General features: G+C 37.6%; 1 protein-coding gene across 5 annotated transcripts in view; it reads left to right on the top strand.

The window, feature by feature from the left end:
• The first annotated feature begins 238 nt into the window (after window positions 1-238).
• frc (fringe connection) overlaps window positions 239-24,174 on the top strand; it is a 95,653-nt gene continuing 71,717 nt past the window's right edge. The window contains exon 1 of one of the 5 annotated variants that reach the window (XM_067104001.1): window positions 239-699. The gene's annotated coding sequence lies outside the window, so the exon portion shown is untranslated. Of the gene's footprint in view, window positions 700-22,435; window positions 22,886-22,950; window positions 23,106-24,174 lie in introns of those variants that run through there. The other 4 variants (XM_067103999.1, XM_067104003.1, XM_067104002.1 and 1 more) reach the window with 4 other exon arrangements.

Genomic DNA, 24,174 nt, shown 5'->3' with positions numbered 1-24,174 from the left:
GGGAATACATGAGACGGAATATAATGAAAGGCTCATATGTGGAAGATGGATGCAGTGGAAAGGGCGAAATACAGTGGAAGGGAGTCAGCCAGTACTTCCGAGGGATTCGACACTAGTACTAGACTGGGCAGTGTAACTTGACGCTGCATCCAAGTGCATAAGACTGTGTTGTTTTATTTGCTTCTTTAACTAGTTTACACCAGCTGTCTCCTCAAGGTGGTTGTTTTTTAAAGAGGACATACTGGTTTTTAGGTCAAATTACTTGTATTTTATAGTCAATACAACACCCAACTTCATTCACTTTCGTAGAGCAACGAATCTTATCAATTAGAAATTATGCATGAGAAACTAAAAACGAAAGTCGTGGCACATTTAAAAACGCTATCACAAGGCCTTCATACATAAGATGTGTCTACGAGACACGTAAACATACAGCTGAGATAGCGTGGGATAATTTGATTGGTCTCACGCCGAGATATCGAGAGGGAATGGTGGTGGTGTCATCCAAATAAGCTGTAAATGAAGCAGATTTCATTGTGCGGTGAAAACAAGTAAGTGAAATTTTCCTCGTGATCGATGAAGGGTTGATGTTCGTGAAAATCTCACTCGTGCCCTCGCATAATCGTTAGATATTCTTCATGCAAGAGAGCATCACTGGCATAGCTACAACATCTCGATAAACCTGTGGACTGTCAAGAGGTAGATTTCTTTATTGTTTAGCAATGCCGCCATTTCTGAATGAAAGCTTATGTGGTGGTTTGAGTCCAATTCAATAATGTGGTGCATATTTCTCTTGTTGGGTTAGGGTGTCGAGGTTGGGGGGGCGACCAGAATGTGTGTGTCCACGTGCATTATGGTTTAGAGAAAATACTCTGAATGGAGATCTTGCGTGATTCAGGGAAATTGATACGGCAACAGCATTACTCTTGAATATCAGCAGACCTTTTCCCAATCTTTTGTGACGTTTTATGAGCAGGTTTGTTCATTTTAAGGAGTCATAAATGGGCTGCCTGAAAATTCCTTTGCCGTCACAATTTTTCTCTTTACAAGGCTTGGTTATGCTTTGGACATTGATTGTTGTGCTCAGTATCCTTCAATATATTGTACCTTATTGCTTCCTCCACTACCCCAAAGCAAAAATTTATTTTCATACCTTTTAAACCCTAGCGTTCGTCTTTTTGTATCCCGTTGTTGCAAGCTAAAGTCCTTACTAAAGCATTTCTCTTTGCCTGTTATATTTTGTCCATGGTTCGGCGAGGTATTTATTTCATTATAGTTTACCTGGCAGAAAAATTATTCAAAGCTCTGAACATCACACCTCCACCATAAAGGAAAAAGCAGCCTGACTTTGTCTTGTGTCAGAGGTTGAAATACTAATCCCTCGTGATTGTGCAATAGATCAAATTGTTGACCTTTAGATTTTGTGGTCGGGATTAAGTTTTTGGGCAGGGCATCTTTTATGGACGTTCGATATGGATTTGGTGAATTCAGCTATAAGGATTGCTACTGAACTAGACTGGAATATACGCGGAAGAACAGAATCAGTTCTTGTCCTCTTTATAGTATAGTGGTTAAGGTCAGTGCTGGTCCTTTGGTCCTTGTAAACGCGATTGTGTTCGACTCTTGAACGGGCTGCATAAATTATTTAATAAATTTTGCTTTAGAAATCCTCCATTTTCGTGGTGATAATAGTTGAGTATACTGTTCATAAGCGTTACTGCAAGAGCCGATGCAATGCGTATGTAGTGTGTGACGGAGAAATCTGAGGAATGACTGCTCTGGCGTTTGATACCATGAAACATCAGGAAAGTGTGGGGCGCATAAGATGCAGTAAAGAGTTATAAGTACGAGTTGTTCGAATAACTGCTTGAACAGTAAGGAGGAGAGAGACACGAGAGTTTTCTTAAAATACAGACATATGAGTTAGGTAGAAGCTTCAGGCGTCCTGAAATCTTAATGAAAGTTCCTAAGGCACCTTATCGCTTTGTCTGCCTCTCTACTATTAAAAACAGTCATTCAAAAGAGAGAGAGACCGTGTAATCTGTACGTCCATTTGCAGTGGTATGCGGGGATTTGAGATAGGAAGAGATTCGTCTCGTTAACTATTCTTTGAACCTCAGTTAGATTAAGCTGGCCTTATACCAATGCGGCTATTACTTTGAGAGTGTATAAAAACTACCAGAGTACTTACAGGTAAATGACGAAAAATAATCATAAAACCCCACTGTTATTACAGCGGGTCTAGGTTCACCTGAGGCGGCTTCTTGCCATACCTGGTCCTTCCCTTGATCACGCCCTTGGCTATGTCATCGGGTGACGTCATTAGCCGAAAGGGTTAAAGACTCACCCGGGGGGCATGTCCTTGGTTTCACTTTCTCTCAAGCTTCGCATCTTACAAAACTATTTCGGTTTTATTTCGTTGTGGCCTGTCATCACAATCTTCTCTCAGAGGGAAAGGGTTTAAGGAGTCTTTTCGAAGGTGATATGCTTGTCAATAGATATATTAAATGGGGTTAGTAAAAATCTTTTAAAAATAGCAATGAGTGTTATGAAGATGTGAGAGGTACGGTAAATAATTTACTAAAGTGGAAATAATTTAATTTCATAAACATTTTACAGACTTACAACTAGCTGGTAAACAGAGACATGATTACTTACAGTCTTCGATGGTTTATTATTACCCTTCATGATTACGGAGGTTACACTTCATGTTCGTGTTCATACGTTACATATACATTAAGGCAGATTGTCGATTTTCCCGTATTTTCGCCATGAATTCATCCGCGTTTCTTTATGTATAGTATTGTATTTGCAAAGTAAACGGACGAGCCAAAACCTATCCCTGATTGTCTCGTCGGCGAAAGAGAGGAATAAATGTCACTGTGCATCCTCAAAGGAAGGGCCCCGAAAAAAGAAGAATGTGGTCAGGAGAGCAAAAAGACTTGCCTAATGTTCACAATCCTCACATGGTATTTGTGTGAGGGTGAAATATTACATATTATTTTACATGGCCTTGGGTAAGAATCGCTTCCAGCCGTTTTTAAGAAGTGTTTCCGATGAACCATAAACTTGATATTTTCAATTTCCTTGGCTAGCATAAAAACATGCAAAACACCAGCGCAGATTAGAGTCCAGTGCTCCCAGCTGGGCACATGTGTTACCTTCGCTTCTCACACTACCACGCAGACGAACGGTTATAAACCAAGAGAGTTTTGCGGGAGAAAAAACGATTACTATATGCTGTAGGTTTTATCTCCGTGGCGATCCAGACGCTAGTCGAGCGCACGCGTAGAGGCTTTTTACAGACAGGAGGCAATTCTCAAAGCTCGTCTCTTGTTCTTGAAACCAAGTTAGAAAGAGAGAATGCAGATGAGGTCAGCAGTGATGCCCATCGAGTCACATGTTTTGAAAGCAACGTTTCTGGGTCATAACAGGAAAATACAACGCGACTTAATTTAATTTAGTAGGTTTGATTGACTATGAACTGAATGGAACTTAGTTAAGATTGTGAGCAAAACGTTCTACGAACTTCTCCTCAAGACTAAATGGAACATGCTTATTAGTCAGGATGAAGAACTGCGAACACATACAGTAATCTATGTACCACTGGAGTGGCATTTAAAAATGTACAATACGGCCTCAACATACAAGGTAAGGGGTTATCCGAGTTACAGAAAACACATGTTGTGCATGTGCAATGGTATTCTAAATGCCTGCGCAAAGTAAAAGCTAAATTCCCTGCTGGAAAAAATGAGCCATGCAGAATCTGCATATTTTAAGGAAAGCTTACAGAGGATTAACGAGTCGGTTTAACGCTTTCTGTTGCAAACTAAAGAAAGCCGACCATTTTTGTACTTGGTGATATTTGAGAGACTTACGGGGAAAACTTTGAAGTTCCCAAATAGTAGCATAATTGACTAGATTAAGTCTCTTTGAGGGCACGGCACTGCTAAAAACACTCTTGCAAGTAATGGATAGTGTGACTGACTTCCCTCCAGACTGACTTTTTGTCATATCATCTCCAAGCAAAGGCGTGACAGTTATGCACCAATTGCTGGTAGATGAGCGATGCTTAATTCACTTTCTGTTAATAGTTTGTAAGTACTTAGCCCAATATATAGAGAGCACTGTTGCCTTGTAAAGGAATTAGTACTGCATGTTACATAATTCACACCCAATCTCAAAAAAAAATAAATAAATAAAGCAGATTACTAGTTTTATTAATCAACAGGACAAGCAGAATAAGGAATGACAGATGAGCAAACTGCTTTCATTCTGCTTCCATCTTTCGTTGTTACTTTAGATTAAGCCAGTCTTGTGTTAACAGACTCCTGCTCCTACAGCATCCAGTAAACATATCGCTTTGAAGATCGCCAGGATTATAAGTCCGTGTCTTGGACGGGCCAGTGGCGGGATGATTGAATCTTAAAAGTATGAAATATGTTTAGAGCTGAAATCAGGGGAACATTTTTCCCTGAACTGATTTGAAGATGCTGTGTTTTCATGCCTAAAGAGGAATCCTGAAATTAACTTCTGAATACATCGTCCTTGCCGTGGAAGATTATAAATGGTGGGTAAAAACTGTAAGTTTTCGTCCAGTTGCATAGACATCATCTCTCTGTAAAATCATGGAAAAAAAATGGTCCTACAGACATTAGAAAAGAGAGGCAATTTTATCACCTGCGCTGGGAGGTTTTTGCAGAATAAACTTTACAACTGACATTCTAATCAGTCTTGGGGCGACCTTTTGAAGTTTATGATAGTAAAAGAGACAGCTGCGACCGAAGGAACACAACAGAATTCTCTTACTGACAACAGTAGGCTAGAAATAACTGCATTCTCACAACGCCTACATGTTAAAGTATCTACGAAATGTGTAGCCTCTCAGAAATTTGTATGGCAAGTGTTCCTCGCATCTGTTTACCTTTTTCTTGTTTTAACCGCATATAAGCGACCAACAGAGGACAAGACACTTGTTTTTAGAGATTGATTCGTTTGTTGTGCGTTGTTGTCATATAACAAGCGGGCTTTGTACTAGCACGAACTCTGTCTGTCAAAAGTATTGTGTGTAATCCTATATATATGTATATATATATATATATATATATATATATATATATATATATATATATATATATATATATATATATATATATATATATATTATATATGTATATATGTGGTCGGTTATATGACGTTAAAACAAGAAAAAGGCGAACAGATGTGAAGAACACTTGCCATACGAGTTTCTGTTACACATTTCGTATGAAGACACCATCTGGGTAGTTTTTGTAAAACGAAAATTGCGTCAGCGTAACTTACAAACAAAATTGCGTCAGCGTGACTTACAAATTATCTTGTAAGTCACACTGGCGCAATTTTCGTTTTACAAAAGCTACCCAGATGGTGTCTTAATATGAAATGTGTATCAGAAACTCGTGTGGCAAGTGTTCCTCGCATCTATTCGCCTTTTTCTTATTTTAACGGCATATAATCGACCAAATCATGTATATATTCAGTATATATGTGTATATATATATATATATATATATATATATATATATATATATATATATATATATATATATATATATATATATATAGAGAGAGAGAGAGAGAGAGAGAGAGAGAGAGAGAGAGAGAGAGAGAGAGAGAGAGAGAGAGGTTTACAAGATAATTTGTAAGTCACGCTGACGCAGCATCAAAAATCAACGTTGCTAAAATAAATAAAACTAATGGGAGGAAAAAGTTACAAATTCAGTTTTCACGAAAAGAGATCTTACAGCGGTGTGTAAAATCCGTCCATAAAAATACTGTAAAGTGAAATATTAATTCATCTGCATTTTAGATAAGGAGGAACTACTATATTTGAAATGTAAACATATAAGATTATGATTCAGGAAGGACTTACTTTCCTTTCGATGATGTTAAAGAATATCTGGATCATATCTCGAACGACAAACGCACACACACAAAATATACATACATATATATATATATATATATATATATATATATATATATATATATATATATATATATATATATATATATATATATATATATATATATCATTGATATTTACCTAGCAAATTCCTAACCGCCTAATAATGTTGTAAAGTGGAGGCTAAGTGTTGTAAAATAGATGTTAAGTACATTGAAGGCCTTTGGTATTCATTCACCACAAGGGGAATGTTGGGTTTGTATACACTACTTAAAAAATGCTGCTGATTTTCGCATTTTCCAGTGTTTGCGTGGCGGCTTTCTTTCTGTTATTTAACCCGGAAAGCGCTCGCGTCTCCAGAGCTCTCAGTTTTTGATATAGCAGAAGCAAGTTCCTACCTTGAATTACTTCCTCCTTTGACGAGATGACAGACCAACAACGGCTGATACAAAGGCTCTAGCACCAGCAAACTCAACCCTGAAGATGTAGACGCGCCAGCCAGCGGCAACCATTTACCAGGATTAATCCTGGCATTTACTATGCTTGGCCTCTTGGTTCTAGTGTCTACCGTCCTTTTTCATACATGAATTCTACGTTGCTTATTCTCTCTGGAAATCAGAAGTCAAGTTTTGCCTATCATCTGAAATGGAATAATCTTTTTCAGATTTATATAATATATATATATATATATATATATATATATATATATATATATATATATATATATATATATATATATATATATATATATGTATATATATATATATACATAATGTATGTGTGTATTTTTTGTCATTTATATACTTAGGATATTTTTATATTCACACTTATTTTGCCATGAAAATCGTTTTGCATCGAATTTACCATACCTTGGGAGTACCTTAAATCCAAGGCATGTGATTGATTGATTAATTGAGTTATTCCCCAGGATTTTAACTATGGTTTTGTTTCTAGACTAGGTCGTTGTTCGAATCCTGGCTGACGCAGAAGACCATATCAGTTATCAGTCCACTTGGGTGTAAGTTAATCCCATTGTGAATTTGTTACATATAATATATATGTATGTAAATATTACATATGTATATAATATGATATATATAAAGTAAATATCACGAGAGTTAACACTTGATAACCTTAAAACATGAATAGAGCCACAGAAGTAAAAATGAAAAACTTGATCGAAGCCAGTGATTTCGTCTTTTTTACAGTACTTCATCAGACAATGATGAAATTAAAGGGGCAGATAATTCGTATTCATACTGGAAACGGACTTCTTACGAGGTTAATTTCCTTGAAGCCATTTACGTCATGCTGGGTTGAATGAAATAGTGATTGTGATTGTGTTTGTATATTATATATATATATATATATATATATATATATATATATATATATATATATATATATATATATATATATATATATATATATATATATATATATATATATATATATATATATATATATATATATATATATATATAGTGTACGTGTCTTAAGGATCCTCTCACATGGCTAATATCCCTAATTTTTATTCTCACCTCCATATTACTGGTCCCTTGTGTTTTGGTTTTCACTTCGGATGATATTCAAGTTCACTCTTTGCCACAACACTTGTCTGTCAAATCATTTAACGTGGAAAGTTCTGATACAAACGACAATGGGTCACACTGAGGCCCAAAAGTCGTTAGTTGTGTTTATTTGCTTTTACTTACCTGTGTTATTGATGTGATTACTTTTACTGTACTGTTGCTCTTATGCGGTGATACTAATGATTTTACGTGGGTATTAGCACTCTTCGTTGTAGATAATTGTGATTTGCACCAAGTCGTACATGACAGACAAAATCGTCGGAGGTGTTACACGATAAAGTACAATTAGGATGAAAACGTAATTTAAATACATATATGAAATGTTGACGGCTGGCTTATTTAATATTTTCAGCGGTAATATCTGTGAACATGCTGCTACTTTGGCGTTTGCTTAAGGTTGACTTAAACCATCCCACTGTCTGTAATTTCCTTAGATAGACCTTGTTGTATTGAGCTCCGTAGGCGGGTAGTGCCGTCAGTGCACCTCACGCGGTGCACTGTATGCATTACGTAAGGTTCTTTGCAGCGTCCCTTCGGTCCCCAGCTGCAACCCCTTTCATTCCTTTTACTGTGCTTCCATTCATATTCTCTCTCCCCTCTTACTTTCCGCCCTCTTCTAACAACGTTTCATAGTGCAACCGCGAGGTTTTCCTCCCGTTATAATAACTTTTAAACCTCTCACTTTCAATTTTCCCTTCCGCACTGAATGACCTCATAAGTCCCACGCTTGGCCTTCGGCCTAAACTGTATATTATGTTTATCATTGTATTACGAAAAGGAGCAAGACTCCTGGGCAAATGCTTACCCAACATCTGTGGTTACAACGCTTTTTGTAACACCAGATAACTTGCAGTTAGTCAGTAACGTCTTCTAGGTGTGGTCATATATTCAAAGGGAATCTTTTCTTTAAAATTATCTTGGCTCATTAACTCACTTTTTCCCCTCCCTTCCACGGCCGGTATCACTTGGGAAAAAAAGCTTTTTTTCTTTTCAGGAGATCTTACTCTTTTTTCACATGCCACAAATTTTGTAAATTAACAATATCACCATTGTTTCCTTGATATTAGGGCCTTGCTCTGGTGTTTGTTTCCAGGTAAAAACTGCAATGCCGTCTTTCCTAATTTCTTTCTGTTGATCTTCATTTTATCTGCTGTGCCGGTCTGGGGGTTTAATGGTGTTTGCCGTCGTTTTTTGCTTATAGCACACTCTCGGTTTTTCTCTTTTATACGGAATGCTTAACTACTTTTTTTTTATCAGAGCCGGAAGTTTTGTATAAATAAACAACAGTGTTGCTGAAGATCCTTGAACAATTTGTTCATTGTAATTAAGGCATGGATGACCGTTTGTTTAGAATAAGCCCCTAGCTTAAGTGGCAAGAGAATAAGTGGTGTGGACCAGTGGACTTCAACTAATCAAGTGAGAAAACGCATAGTCAAATGGTGTGAAGAGTGAAGAGTTTTTGCAGGCGCTCCTCTGCCTCACCTTGGTTTAGCCGGCAAGATTGGCAGCCATTCAGTCCTGGAGCACCCTCACTACCATGTCCTTGTTCATCACTAGCATAATATGTACAACATGATCCACATGCTGTTTCAAAAGAGGATCAAATCTCCAGAATAAATCAGTGTACTATGGAGCAACCTGGCAGACAACATGGTTCCCAGCCATGTCGTACCTAACAGCAACCAGCCGCTAACAGACTAATTATGGCATTTAGCTCTGGCTTGCTTTCCCTCAAAGGCTTTTCGTTGTCCTCCACTCAGAAGAAAAACCTTGGTACTCCCATTAAACTCCTGGCGACTGACAGACTAAATATGGCCATGCCTATTGTAACAAAGCCACCAGCTGTTGAAGTAGAGCATTCAAACTGTAGCTAACTGTCTGTATAGTGAATTAAAAAGATTATTTCTGTAGCACGGTAGATATAAAACTCGATTCTCACACCAAACTTTGGTGACTAATGGTCTAAATACAGCCGAAGCTACCGTTTAGAATCAATCCTGTAAGGTTAAAGTGCACATGAGATGTCAGAAAAAAAAAGTATGGATGTAAATGGTAAATTTCCTTCTACTGCCTTCTCAACAGCTGAGCCATCTGTGGTTTCCAGGAGGAAAAAAGGCAGACACTGTCCTCAAGGCGAGACACACTTTTTTCCACACTGCACGCTGTGTGGACACACACGAGGATAATTTAGGAAGGGCATCCTGAAACAACTTTGAGTCCCTCCTTACACTGCAAGAGATCAGCATAGATGACAAGCCACAGAAAGTTGACCTTGCCGAGGAGATTTGACTGCCTCTCTACCCAGTGTCTATTGCAACAAGGCCACCAACTGCTGAAACAGAGCATTCAAACTCTGGCTAGCTGTCTCTATAGAGAATTAAATAGATTGTTTTTGTAGCATGCTAAATATAAAGCCTAGCTCTTGCACCAAACTCTGGTGACTAATGGAAAGTTACTGTTTAGAATCAATCCTGTAAGGTTAAAGCACACATGAGATGTTAAACAAAAGCACGAATGCAAATGTGCAAATTTCCATCTGCCGCCCTCTCAACACCTGACCATCTGTCTGGTTCCCGAGAGCAGAGATACAGTTCCACCTCCGAAATGTCTCAAGCTTGGCAAAAAAGGCAGACTATGTCCTCAAGGCGAGTCATACTTCTCTTCCACATTGCACGCTGGGTGGACACACACAGAGGGACACCTTAGGAAGGGCATCCTGGAACAAGCTTGAGTCCCTCCTTACACTACAAGAGAGCAACACAAATGGCAAGCCGCAGAAAGTTGACCTCGCCGGGGAGACTTGGCTGCCTTTCTTCCCAATGCTAAGGCTACACACTGAAGAGGGTGAATGTCACAATAAATGTTAAAGACGGCTTGTGTTGGAATTAGTCTTTAGCGTTCATAACATGAGTTTGATTGAAACTCGTGGAAGTGGTGCAACAGAGGTTCTGTTTACACTCTTCTCCTTTTTTAATTTTCTGTAAAAGAAATCTATTGTACTGGCTTTGTCTGTCCGACCGCGCTTTTTCTTTCCGCCCTTAGATCTTAAAAACTGCTAAGGCTAGAGGGCTGCAAATTGGTATGCTGATCATCCACCCTCCAATCATCAAACATACCAAATTGCAGCCCTCTAGCCTCAGTAGTTTTGATTTTATTCAAGGTTAAAGTTAGCCATAATCAAGCTTCTGGCAACGATATGGGATATGCCACCACCGGGTCGCGGTGAAAATTTCATGGGCCGCGACTCATACAGCGTTATACCAAGACCACCGAAACATAGATCTATTTTGGGTGTCCTTGATTATACGCTGTAGCGGCTGCACAGAAAACTCGATTGCGCCGAAGGAACTTCGGCGTATTTTTTACTTGTTTAAGGGCTCCTCACCGTCAGCTGTTGCTAAAATTCATTCCGCTAAATGAAGCTCTGGGTTCTCCTTTTTGCATGAGATGACAGGGGTTGTGAGATAAGCTGCCCTATTTCTATTTGATCTGCTGTCTGTCTTGTCTCTTTCATTCCATAGGTAATATATACAGTCGCCCTCAGCTTTCACTTGAATGTTCTGGGCTACACTCTGCAGTACCTCAAAGCAGAAGTTACATGATCCTGACCAACTCGTGCCGTCCTTAAACATCTTGAAAAAACAATTGCAAAAAAAAAGAAGCTAGTTATTAATTGATTTTAAACATAGCTAAAATTGATAAAATCTTACTACCGTCTTTTTAAACAAATGTTCATTCAAACTAAACTTATGCATAAAATTCATGTAATTTATGACTGGGTCCTCGATTATAAGAGAAAACAAAACATTTCATACGTTCTTCAAACCAACAAAGAATGGAGCTAGAAACTCTACAAGTAAATGATAATCTAATAGATTATGTTTTGCCAATGGATGAGTCGCTATAGGCCTCCAAAGCCCCGCAGCGCGCAATCCACACCATCTGTGAGACTAAGGACCACCAGGTCGATGACTAATGACAAACAGTACATACAGTCAGCCTTACAAGCCGTAGTAGAAAAAGCACCCCAGCTGCATCATAACAAGTTCGGCAAAGCGGCCAGGAAACTGCATCCCAGTTGCAACCAGAAAAAAAAAAAGAGCGGGCAGACACCCAAAAAAGTAAAGATGGCCACAACGACACTTTGGACGCCTGCTTCACTAGACTCTTTTGCCAGCAGCACCTCCAGGAAGAAGTACCAGGTTGATAATACCAGCATCAAAAAGCAACTGCCAGTGACCACTCAACACCCAACTGCAACTAGTGACCGCTAACAGCACCCCATAGCATCCTACAGCCATATGACACCTAGTCCTCCACTTAATAGGAGAGAAATACAGGTAGAAGTTTATCCTTGGGCACTATGGGCTGCTCTCAGATGTCGCCCATTGCTGGCTTTTGACCAGTCTTTTTTCTAAATGGCATTGTTCTCCTTGGGGTCGAAACAGCCACCCATCTCGTCTGTAAAGCCCACTAACTTACACCACCTCCTACAAGAGTTTCCTGGGAAGCGAGCGAACCCTTTGCAGCCTGCACTCTACTGCTGTACCTGGTTTAGCCAGCAAGGTTGGGAGCCAGTCACAGAGTACCCCCACTACCATGTGCATGTGTATGACAGCATCACCTGTACCACATAGTTTTGGTCACCACCAGTGTTGTTACTGTAAAATTTTCCATGAGCACATTGTATGAAAAGCAGATCAAATCTCAGCAATAAATCGGTGTGCTTTGGGCATCCTGTGCATGAGTTAACCTTTACAAGTTAAGTGAGACTGCTTGAAGCGATACTTTGCCATTTAAGATGACACTCCTCGATCACGAGTTGCAGACCAGTGAAATCTCGTCTTAAATCACTTGGCAGATACTGCAATGTTATTTTCACAGGAGGATAAAAATGCCGTTTTGCTGTTTTCACTTTCGATTGCAAATTCTTTCTCCGTTACTAACGGAGGTTAGCTTGTTATTAGCTGTCTGTTTTACCATTTCTACGGAATTACCTAATGAGTAAAATAGTGCTGAAGCTTTATTTTATCAAAGTCTTGGTATATATGGGAAACCCAGTGAGTATAATACACGCCAAGTGAGGGTGGTGCTCGAGAGTAATGAACTACTTTTTTTGTGTGCTCCACAAGCGAGTTGCCACAAGCGTTGAAGAGGATACCAATATATTTGGCCAGTAATTTGTGGATATTGTCCTGAAAAGGGATATATATATATATATATATATATATATATATATATATATATATATATATATATATATATATATATATATATATATATATATATATATATATAAAAATAGCTTGATTCCTATAGGTGTTAGGGAATGAAAGTAACAGAAAACAGTAAGAGGACAAAAAAGGTGAATCAAAATTAGGTAAAGCAAGGCGTTTATCCGAGTATAAACAAAATGCTTGGAAGGAAAGGTAGTGATGTGTAGTTGTTAAAAGGGAATGATAAATAAATGATAAACGGTGTTGATATGAACAGTTTTTGTAGAATATGTGAAGTTAAAAAAGTTAAAAGGCTGAGAAATGTAGATCCAAAAAATTTCGAGAAATGTTAGCTGAGTCAAAAAAAGACGTATCGATCCAGTGATCTAGTCGTATGGAGAATGGAAGAGTACAGACCTTGAAGAGGTTGCATGATTCAAAAGGAGGAGAGGCAGACCAAAAAGTCCTAACTAGATGGCGTGGCGTCAGAATGTTAGGACTGAACTACCTCAGTAATCTGGAAACAAGAAACGGTGACTAAAATTGAAATAAGTGGTGGAGTGTGTGTAAGTGTGTGCTTGAGTGTGAGTGTGTGTGTATTGATGAGGTTCCTTTTTAGGTGAATGAAAAAGCTGATGTTGTGAAGGTTTTCTGTACAGGATATTTATCCTAAATTCTGTAGTTACTTTTGCCATATATATACATCGTATTTTGAATAGCCAGTGTATTATGTACGATTTGCATATGGGTGTAGATGTATATTAATGTTTATAAGGAAATATTAAATTAAACAGAGAGGAACATGAGAAATTATAGTACCATATGGCCAGATGATTAGTAATGATAATTAAACCACGTACCAGTATGCTAAGGGGAAGATGATTATAGCTCACCTGCTTTAAGTTTTTTAGGCAATAAATCATACGTCAGGTTTTCCATATCATTAAGTCATGTCATTTCATAATCTCATCTCATGCGCTCTCTGTAATGTCAGTTTTGTTCAGTGAGGCATGGAGGATTAAAATACTGAACCAGTTATTTGTTAATCTCTTGTGAAGGATGTGAGGTTGTGAATGACCCCATTGTCAATCTGTTGAACTGAATTAACATGAAAAGACTTTATTCTGTTGCTGGAAGTGTTACTTTTTCTGTTCGCTTCTCTCTCTCTCTCTCTCTCTCTCTCTCTCTCTCTCTCTCTTTCTCTCTCTCTCTCTCACCTACACACACGCGCACACACGCACACACACACACACACACACACACACACACACACATATATATATATATATATATATATATATATATATATATATATATATATATATATATATATATAAAACTTGCAAGACTTTTATGCCTGGCGAGCTAAGTTTAATAATAAACAGGACAGCGAGAGAACCGGAATCAGATCTTTATTTGTACCAATTCCGGGAATCCCTTGCTATCATCAGGGCTATGATAAAATTAATTTATACAACCATAAAATACGTGTTTAGATAGCTAACATTTATAAGATATTTAGTTATGCAGTACAACAGTCGTTCAGACAAAATTCAAATGAAATCAAATATATAGAGCAGCATTCAGCTAAAAGAAAATCAAAGCTAAACACAGTTAGGGAAATAACTAAAAAAAAAAAAATGCTCAGTAAAAAGGTAAAACGTGTTGCCAGACTTACTGTTAAGAGGTGTTGCTGCTGCTTAAAAAATCCACAAAGACAATTTCAGAAAAAAAGGAGAGAGAGAGAGAAAGAGAGGGAGGTGTGAGTAATAGGCAGTTGGGCAATGTGTAATAGTGTGGAATAGTTTGGTTGTTTAGGGAAGGCGACAGTTTCTTGATGTAAAAAGAGATTCTAAACGAAGGAGCGAAAGGCAATCGGTATATTTGAGGGAGTATTTGGAAATTACTGTACGTGATATCGGTTTTGCATGAGCCTAAGTGGTCCTCATGGCTGAAAATTCTTTTGATTTTAAAATGCAACCAGTGCGATGACTGACACCTAAATACGGACTTTCAGTGAGCGTCTGGTAGATCCGACTGGCGAGTAATTTCCAAAATTACATTTTGGACAAGTGCGTTTATGAACAACGAAAGAGCGCATCAATTTTGTCTTTGAACCTGAAAAGTCTGCCAGTTTTTAAAAGGTTTTGAATACAGACTTCAAATTAACGTACGGGTACAAAGTGCTTAGGGCATCGGGTGCGCAATGGGAATTAACTAAATTGCCCCCAAAGAATTTCGGCTCTGTAGAGAATACAGTCGATGGTGTGGAGAACGTCCCTTTATCCAAGGTCTCCACTTGAATGCGATTGTGTGTGTGTGTTAGATGTGTTTGATCATCAGTGTCCATCGTGGTGCTGTACCTTAGTTTCCTATGTGGAAGTGTGTGTGTGTGTGTGTGTAATACTACTCAGAAGATAATTTACAGAAAATAGATATGAAATATATGTGTGATCAGAGCAGAACACTACTGTATATCACTACTAGTATGATACCCAGATTAAATTGAGGCCGTCCCATTGATTACGACAGACATTTTTTATGTGATTTCCTAAATTATGGCTTATCCTAATCACTAATCTTAACAGAGACGCACTCACTCCCCGTAGGCGGGGTAGTGCCGTCAGTGCACCTCACGCGGTTCACTGTAAGAATTACTAAGATTCTTGGCAGCGTGCCTTCGGCCCCTAACTGCAACCTCTTTCGTTCATTTCATATTCTCTTTCTTCCACATTACTTTCCGCCTTCTCCTAACAATTGATTCGTAGTGCAACTGCGAGGTTTCCTCCTGTTACGCCTTTCAAACCTTTTACTGTCAGTTTCCGTTTCAGCGCTGAATGGCTTCATAGGTCCCAGTGTTGGCCTTTGACCTAAATTCTATATTCAATTCAATTCAGTTAACAGAAACACAGAATATGAATACAAAGTAAAAAGTCTGCAGCATATTATGGTTTGCGTAGTTACTGACTGAGTCTAGTGTAAAGATTTTCTTTGTTCCACCTCGAGCAATATACAGAATTTTTGCACATTCCCTGTACTTCCTTATGCTAAATGTATAGTCTTCCGAATTGGCACCACAGGGACGATCGGGTCTGTCCTTTTCTTATACTTGCTTGGGGTGTTTTGGCTTTGCGATTTTATAAGTACTTCAGCTTTCACTGTTACTCCAGATTTCAGTTCTTCATTAGAGGGGTTGGTAGAGCTCTCGGTTAGCACGCTGTTGGCCCATTGTTCGACTCTCCACCGGCCAATGAAGAATTAGAGGAATTTGTTTCTGGTGATAGAAATTAAAAATTCATTTCTCGTCATAATGTGGTTCGAATTCCACAATAAGCTATAGGTCCCGTTGCTAGGTAACCAGTTGGTTCTTAGCCACGTAAAATAAATCTAATCCTTCGGGCCAGCCCTAGGAGAGCTGTTAATCAGCTCAGTGGTCTGGTTAAACTAAGATATACTTAACTTTTACTCCAGATTTCGTTACTTTTGTTTATCTCCCTTATAAGGAGAAACCCTAGACTTGCTCTCTCGGCGCATGGATGTTTGCGCACACTTTTATGCATGAAAACGCCAAATTCTGGAGAAGGTCTAAGACAGATATATCATTAGATCTTGAAATTCTGGAGCTTCATTCAGTGTAAGGAAACCACTCAACACGATGGAGATCCTTTGCGGGCTGTTCTAAGAGCAAGAGCCCGTGCTCAGTCAATAACAACAACGGTGGAGGTCACTTGAAATAAACTCATTGACGAATTTCCATTAAATTATCTCTCTCTCTCTCTCTCTCTCTCTCTCTCTCTCTCTCTCTCTCTCTCTCTCTCTCTCTCTCTCTGTGTGTGTGATGCATGACAGAAATGCTGAAGGAAATCAGAAAGGAAAAATGACCACTAATAATCTAGCAAGTTAAAAATGGTACAAAAAGCTAAGCAGGTAAGCTGTTATTTGTAACGCACCTTAAGTTCGCTAAACATTATAAGAAGAAAAACTGCTAAAAATGACGGGCTAAAAAAGATCATCTTAAACTACCTGCTTCTTAAGAACATATTGCGGACAACTTACCTTCAACGACACCATTTTTCAAGGCTGGCGGTGAGCCACCAAGACACCTTACAAATAACAGCAGGTAATTACTGCGTAGCTAATGAAAAAAATGATCGTAATTTGGCGTCATTTCATTATTTGTGTATGAAATAACAACGCAGGTTGTACTTAATTGAAAGTGAAATGCGTATGTAATTATGGTACTCTCTCTCTCTCTCTCTCTCTCTCTCTCTCTCTCTCTCTTTCCGGTATCCAAAGGCTATGATTCATTTTGTGTTACCCCAAGACCTGTCGCTTTGGTGACTGTATCCATTTATTGCTTGTGGTATATCTGTAGTTTTTCCATGCACCGCTCATTTTTCAACCTTTTACCCAGGACCTATATATCTGCTCTTACTTGTGGCGGCGATTGCCTGTCCCTCACGCTCTTCTTCCCCAGGGCCAAACATGATTCATGACTTTTTGTCGCCCGTGATCAAAGTGCACGAACACATACGCACGCGCTTACATACGCATACAGTTGTTAAGTTTGCTCCTTCATGGATGCATACCAGCTGTCGTAATTGAAAATACTCCTAAAACTGGCGAAGGCCCTGGGTATGTTATATATATATATATATATATATATATATATATATATATATATATATATATATATATATATATATATATATATATATATATGTATATATGTATATATATATATATATATATATATATATATATATATATATATATATATATATATAAATATGTTATATATATATATATATATATATATATATATATATATATATATATATATATATATATATATATATATATTATATTATATATATATATATATATGTGTGTGTGTGTGTATGTATATATATATATATATATATATATATATATATATATATATATATATATATATATACATATATATATATATATATATATATATATATATATATATATATATATATATATATATATATATTATACACATATATATAAATATGTGTATGTGTCTATATAGTGTGTGCATGTGTGACGTGTACGTATATTGTGTATTAATTTATTATGTTTGCATTTAATGCCATTAATTATTTTAATATCCGTCAGATAAAAGATGTGCACACCAAGCATAACAAACAAATTTATCATAATCGTTGCAGTAATAAGGACAGTAAAAACATCCGGATAAATTATCCGTTTTACGGTAGGATTCCACAAAAGATATGTACACATTTTCGTGAAATTCATGGAGGACATTTGTCATGGACCAAGGGCAAGTTCAATCAATTTTGGCTTTATTTAGTATCGAGTCCATATCGTGACCTGACGGTCCGCCTCTTGCAATAATCAGTTTTGACGCCCAAGGACAAACCATGATTTTTAGATTTTGATGGTTACGCTGAACAACCCGGAGGAAGAATGTAGCAACATCACTTGAAACTTTTGAGTTCATTTCGTGAGACTTTTCAGAAAGGCCAGTCAGATGATGTGGACCAATCTAGCAAAATTCGATGGTGATTTGTGTCCAAATAATTTCACAAGGTTGCATAAAACTAACGTTGGATGTTGTCCTTTTCATCATCGTAGTTATGTTAACTTTGATTAACTAAAATGTTTCCGTTTCTCCTTTTTTGGCTGTGGATAGACACTCGATATCAGAGGTTATCTTTCTTTGGTTCTTCATGACTCATGGCCTTGGCATCTCCGCTTTTTCCATCAAAGAATAAGAGAGAGAGAGAGAGAGAGAGAGAGAGAGAGAGAGAGAGAGAGAGAGAGAGCGAGAGAGAGAGAGAGGAGCGAGAGAGAGAGAGAGAGAGAGTCAAACGGCACAACTTCCTTAAGTTATTAGTACGGAAGAACATTGATTTTTGTTTGTGAACTGAACATGCAAGTTAAAATTGAGCATGGCAAAGTTGAATAAACATCAGATCTTTTTCTTGGATGAATAGGCATTACGTCAAAAACGTACATTTTCATAATAACATTATACAGATTTTCTTTTTAGCTATGTCAATATCTGTCATTAATCTTTGCATTTTGAGTGGTTTACATTCTCACACCATTTTTACGGCCTTTAAAAATCTAAGCCAATTATCAAATAATCATATTTGTAAGAGTTACTGATTTCCCAATAAGTTATCAGTTACATTAGCGATACATTCAGTTCGCTGGTAATATTATATTACTGAGTGATGAATATTGAGAAGCTTTTCTGATGACTTGGCAGCATAATTTAGCCCGAACTCTGATGTCGAGACATCTGTGCCTACAATGTGACATATGTGGACTGTTTCTGCGTACGTATTCAAATCTAGACATGGCTTACGATAGAGGAAATTACTCGCATGTATGTTTTCAATATCATTTAAGCAGGACGTGACGTAAGTCAAATTAATTTTACGTTGATTTGCGAAAATACTCACATACTCAAATCAGTTGTTGTTATTAAATAACTCGTTTTATTACAAAGTGAAGAATTCACTTGGAACACTCCCCGTAATCATTACTTCAAAAGCTTCCTTAGATTACAATGCCCACATGTTGAAAAATTAATTTAAGATAAATATTTAAATATTTGCAAACATAAACAGTAAGTCCGAAGTCTAAGGCAGTGTTACGTGGAGTTTTCAAGTAAAATGACATCATCACATTAATTTTTGTAGTAGCGTCACATCGAAGAAGAATGTAGAATTGATGGCTCGCGAAGCAATCATCGTCATTTCTTCAAATCCTGTCACGGCATTGTCGTTGTCTATAGTTATTCTCTTCGTAATAATTTGTAATCCGCTTTCGAACCAGCACATATACAGTAAATTTCGTTTAAATGTACAGTATTTTTTAAATCGTCAGGACCATTTTCTCTGTGTCAGTTTTCCTTGAGGTATTTTGTATTTAAGTTTCAGAAATTAGCATGATACGTTTATGATACGTACCCTGTATTTCTCGTGATAACCTGATGTGAGCGTGAGAATACTTAAGCAATACATGCACATACCTGTGTCTTGTTATTTTGGTTCTTCCAGTATTATGGTTCATTTGATAAAAGATTCATTACTCGTCCCGCTGTTGGAGGTATCAGATTTGCAAAGATATGATTTCTTTCTTTTTATTTACGCACTTGCTTATTTATATTTCGTTTGTTAGGCTATTTTTCTTATACGGATGATGGGACGAGATGTTTATAATGTGCAATATATTATAAGAATCATTTGTTATTAGGAAACTGTCTTAATTAACATAATCAGATGTCAAAATAAGCCGAGGTTCGGACACTGGCATCTTTTTCTATAACAGATCTTAATAACCATAATGATGACTCAGAAGAGATTCTTACAGCAAGGTTCTCCGCAGCTTCCATGCATGGCTGCAATGTGCAGATGATGCATCAGCTGGGTGTCTGAGAACGTGACACGAATTTGTCAGATTTCTTTTCGGGTATCAATTTGACCCATTGCTCCTGGCACCAGAGTTGCTTGGTGTTTTGCAAGGCAGAGGCGCTAACCCTATACTTTGCCTCGCAAAGTGTGGATTATTATTATATATAAAAGTCTTGTATATTTATTTTACTTACTACTACTGGTAAAGACGATTTTTACTATTATTAATATCATAATCATTTTTGTTTGTGTCAAATTTTTTGTGTTACTAATCATTTAATGTGTTTGATTCCCAAAATTCTGCCCACATTACTTTGCCAGAAATACCTTTAATCCTGAAGAGATTGGGTTTTCTAAGGAATATTTAGTTCTCATTCCTAACGAATATCTTCCCTTTTTCATTATGTATCCCTTAGTTCCGGCCTTCGTTCTTCAGTCTCTGGTTAGCTATGTTTTTCGCATATAAACATTTTGTTAATGAGATCGTTCCCCTTGTGCAGTATCACGGCTGCCTTTTGTCTGCGCGCTTCCGTCTAAACGTAACTCTGAACTTTTTTTTGTTTGTTTGTTAAATTAAGTGTTGCAACTGGCTGTTGCTACTAAAGCAGCCTGTAAAGACGATTTTTAATTCCATTTTGTGTTTGCTTATGTCACAGAGGCTACTCGAGTATCAAGAGCCCATGGAGGCGCTGGACCTTGTTTTTTTTTTTTTTTTTTGTGGTCAACTGGCTTTTTCCTTCAAGCTGGGTGTAATGGGGTATTTTGAGTCATTTAATCATGAATATGATTGCAGAATTGTTATGTATTATGAATGCAATCGAGTAATTACAATTAGGAAGTAGGCATATTTAACTTCCTTGCAGATTTCCTTTCATCTTGTGTCTATTTTGCGGAGCCAGGCTTAGGAAAGGGTGTCTAGTCCCCGCCCCATCGACCTTGCTTGACGGAAACCAGGCTCTCTGGTTTCTCCATGTTAGGACTAAATCTTACTACAGTTCTTGCTTAAAAGGAATGACGTTATTTCCATCATCACCTTTCGGCCTTTCGGTATCGATCGTATTTACTGTAATGTCTGTCAATATATTTTTCTCTTTTTTGCCCGAGATATTTGTTATGAAATTTTGATCTTCTCTCTCTCTCTCTCTCTCTCTCTCTCTCTCTCTCTCTCTCTCTCTCTCTCTCTCTCTCTCTCTTTGGAGAATATTGACTGGAAGGTTACTATCAGAATCGTCTTCTGTCTTATGGTGAAGGAGCGAGAGAGAAAAAAAGAGTTATACTTTTGCGTACTTATTTCGAGCACTTGAATTGAAAACACTTGTGTCGTGGGCTTGCATGATTCGGAAATATATAATAATAATAATAATAATAATAATAATAATAATAATAATAATAATAATAATAAAAAATAATATTGCATTTAATTATTTCTTCGTAAATCAATCATTTTCATAATACGTCTTTTATATACATAAATAATTTTTTGTTTCTCTTTTACTCGTTTTGCTTATGTGAAGTATTGTTAAATTTAAACGTTGTTGAAAGCAGTTAAAGTTATCTGTACAAACACATATGATTATCGGCTCAGACTTAAGTAGCCTACTATCAGACTGTTATCCCATTGCTTTTAGAATCTTGGCTAATGTCATGGCTTCAGAAAATATATCAGGATGAAGATGATGCTACCGACATTCTGAAGCACCATTTATTCGTTCCAAATGCTAACGTTTTATCTGCCTTACAAAGAGTGCAGTACACTGCTTCATTATGTATCTGTTGGGGAGTGAATATTATTTTAATATACGATCGAGTTGCTTTTTTCAGTCGTCGCCATATAACTTTGATGCTTCCTGTGCTACGCAAAGTATAATACAGTATTTTACTTCTCATTTCAATTTTCCCGTAGCCTGCCGAATTCGAAAACAACTTCAGATAAATGTATGGATCATCTGTCACCTGTGGATATTGTTTTTTATATATTTTACCAGTCTTTTCATTGTGAGGGTGCTTCCAGTACAGTTAGTTTAGCATAACCAATATTGTTGCGTTGGCGTTTGTTATTCTAACTGCAGCCTTCCAATACCTCGTCCAAGTCTGATGTCATTTTGTGGCTAGTTTCTCCTGTGATGAACCTTGGATTCCTCCTTTGACCATGACAACATGCGTTGAATCTTTTATTCTTAGCAATGACGTCATTAATCATCGACGATGGAGTGAAAAATTATTCACGAATATATTGCGATGTAGTCGCACGAAATAATTTGACAGTGAGGGTGGTCTAGAAATAAAAACAAATCAATTAACCACAAATTTCCAACATAAGTTTACCATAAGCAAAGCTAAGACTGAAAATATTTTGACGACGATGATAGAATCTGCATTCGGCTCGCGATAATACACTCCAATCCATTCCACGACTGTAGCCCTATTAGGGAAGATGGCGTAGGTGTGTGTTCGTGTACGAAAAGTTTGTTTCTACCTCAAACTGGTCCATCTGTGCCACGAACACTCTGGGGCCGAGACAAAACTCCTCGGTCCTCACATCCGTCAGACACGGTGTCACTTTGCTGGTGTAAACATTCAGTGTGCCCCTAAACTCTGTGAGAACCCCACATCGTCTGCACCGGGCTGGGAATGTTTAGGAAAATTGCGTTGTGTTAATCGTTTTAGTTGCATGCATTTTTAAGTGCGTGCGTTCGTATCAGTTATAAGAAACAAGTAAGTGGTGATTTTTCTTTTTAATAATATTAAACTCCGGTGTTGAGAGTTGGTTCTTTTGTTCAAGGGTTAAGGCTGAGAGGACAGTTACCCTACCAGGAAGGAGACGGGCATAGTTTAGAGCTAGGCCTAATGTTGTTGGCCAAAACTTCTCCATACATCTGCTCCTCACTCTGGTGGACGTGGCCTTAGAAATATAATTGCACTCCTCGCTTCCGAGGTAGGATCAGCCTGTTAGCCTATCCTGCTCCTTTATTCCCCCAGTTATAGTCTAAGCCTCCACAACAAACGCAAGTTCGTCAACACATTTATTTCTCAGCAGTGGTGTCTGTAGATAAGATTAATGTTATAGGCAAGATATTTATTAATTTGCCTTATTGTATTTCCGACAGACACAGTCAAAATATTTGTATCCATGACAGGTAGGCTATTGGTGGCCAGGATAATCTCTAGATTTCTGCATCCAGTAGGCTAACATTCAACATCATTAATACACCTCATGTTCAGTGTCTTGTCTTCTGTGTCTGTTCCGTCGATGCATCCTACCAAATATGAAGTATATAGTCTACAATATACTATTTTATTTCATGATAGCCTAAGCCCAGCCTCCCTGCAGTGTTACCTCAAACTATGTTTGAACAAGCATTCCATCTCAGTGTGACCAAATCTGACAGTCAGATGGTAACATAGGCATCTTTGTTCAGACATTCACTGCATAATATTGCCACTATTAATGCCAGTAGCATTGTGCATTTCAGGAACACCTTTTTAAATAGGGTGGAGATTTTCACCAGCAACAGGTAACCTGAGTAACTAACTTATTTTCTCCTTTACGTTGGGAAAATTAGATAGGATTAACTTTAGAGACCACTATTTTTGGTTTAAGTTTCCTGACTACTTATTTTACAGCATGTCCTACCAAGCCATGTATCCTTGTTACTGTATTGTTCCTGCTAATTCCATTTGCAAACTTTATAGTTGGAACATCCATAAGTGATTTGGCAATCTCACTTTCTCAGATATTTTACTTGAACCCTGTGAAGATTTTATTCATGGTAAGTTGAACGTGCAGTGGCCTTTTTGCCATGTCACCAGCTGCCTCACCCTATGTATTATCAGGATCAGTCATCTTGGTAGACTTTTTGTTATTGGTATATATGAGATGCCAAGGGTCTTTATTTATTTAAAGGTTCAACATATATAAACTCAGGGCTGTGATTCCAGGAGACACTTTTGTAACAGGTAGATAGGGCATGCTAAGCAATTTATTGATTAGTGTGTTCATCTCA

Source organism: Macrobrachium rosenbergii, chromosome 5 (genome assembly GCF_040412425.1).
Source record: "Macrobrachium rosenbergii isolate ZJJX-2024 chromosome 5, ASM4041242v1, whole genome shotgun sequence".
NCBI classification, from domain to species: Eukaryota; Metazoa; Arthropoda; class Malacostraca; order Decapoda; family Palaemonidae; genus Macrobrachium; species Macrobrachium rosenbergii.
This window is presented reverse-complemented; position numbering and strand designations above follow the sequence as displayed.